Below are 1606 nucleotides of genomic sequence, written 5' to 3'. Positions count from 1 at the left end.
TATATATATATATATATATATATATTTGATATATATATATATTATATATATATATTTTATATATATATATATTTTTTATATATATATTATATAGGCGCAGGAGTGGCTGTGTGGTAAGTAGCTTGCTTACCAACCACATTGTTCCAGGTTCATTCCCACTGCGTGGCACCTTGGGCAAGTGTCTTCTACTATAGCCTCGGGCCGACCAAAGCCTTGTGAGTGGATTTGGTAAACAGAAACCGAAAGAAGCCCGTCGTATATATATATATATATATATATATGTATGTATGTATGTATGTGTAGTGAAGCTACTTCTATCACGGTTATAAATAGTAACAAAGGCAAGCGTAGCAGAAAGCAGCTTGCTGTGCCATCACCTGACTGACTATTATTTCGGCGGCAATTGTCTCCACACCGTTACCGCCAGGACGCAAATTGACCAACCATAGCCTCTAATAAGGTCACGTGAGAGTGTTTTTCTGATGATTCTCTGGAGCCCCTATTTTCCTATAAATAGCCTAAATTATCCCCGCCAATTCATCGCGGCTCAGATCTTCTGAGATCTGGCCGCTGACCACACACGCGTAACACAGCACCAACCAACCAGCCAGTTCCAGCGACGACATCAACAACCATCGTTCAACTACGTACTACCAGCGTCAACATGACTCTACACATACACAAGCTACCAACAGCTAACCAAACAACTACCGCAGCTTCTCACCCTGTTTGTGTGATTTGTTCACCACGGAAATAACAGCCAGAACCCAGCCTGCGAAGAACATCTGTATTCAAGAACCCGGCCCGGCATTGAAGCCCCAACATCACGACGAGTGACCGCTCTGCCTTAACCTTAAATTGTTATATACAGACACTTACTACTGTGTACTCTAATTAAGAACTAGTAAATTCTAATCCGTGTTACTGACTATTATCAATACTATCAATACATGTATTACTCGCACACACTCTTTTGTTCACATGACGGCCTGTCTTTTATTGTGTTTCATTATGTCGCATTCACTCATATACAGACATACAATTTAATGCTCGAATAAATCTTACTGCTATACATCTTTATCGGTTGCGTTTCTATCGCCTTCCTTACTGGCATTTCTTAGTTCTCTATGTTATAGTATTATAACATATCATTATATTTTGTGTCGACCATGTGACGCGTTTAAAAAGGAGCCTGTTTTCCATTCTTCACCATTTCTCCTTTTGGTTCGCATGGTCATTCTTACATATGTATGTTTATATGTTTGTGTGTCTGTGTTTGTCCCTCCGACATCGCTTGACGACCGATGGTGGCTTGTTTATGTCCTCATAACTTAGCGGTTCGGCAAAACAGACCGATAGAATAACTACTAGGCTTCCAAAGAATAAGTCCTGGGGTCGATTTACTCGACTAAAAGGCGGTGCTCCAGCATGGCCGCAGTCAAATGACTGAAAGAAGTAAAAGAGTAAAAGAGTATATATATATATATATTTAATATATATAAATATTTTTTATATATATATTTATATATATTATATATATATATATATGTCTTATGTACATATATATACTATATATATATATATTTTATATGAATATTATATATAT

The sequence above is a fragment of the Octopus bimaculoides genome, chromosome 15 (genome assembly GCF_001194135.2).
Source record: "Octopus bimaculoides isolate UCB-OBI-ISO-001 chromosome 15, ASM119413v2, whole genome shotgun sequence".
NCBI classification, from domain to species: domain Eukaryota; kingdom Metazoa; phylum Mollusca; class Cephalopoda; order Octopoda; family Octopodidae; genus Octopus; species Octopus bimaculoides.
The sequence above is the reverse complement of the archived record's forward strand: the minus strand, read 5'-3'. Positions refer to the sequence as shown.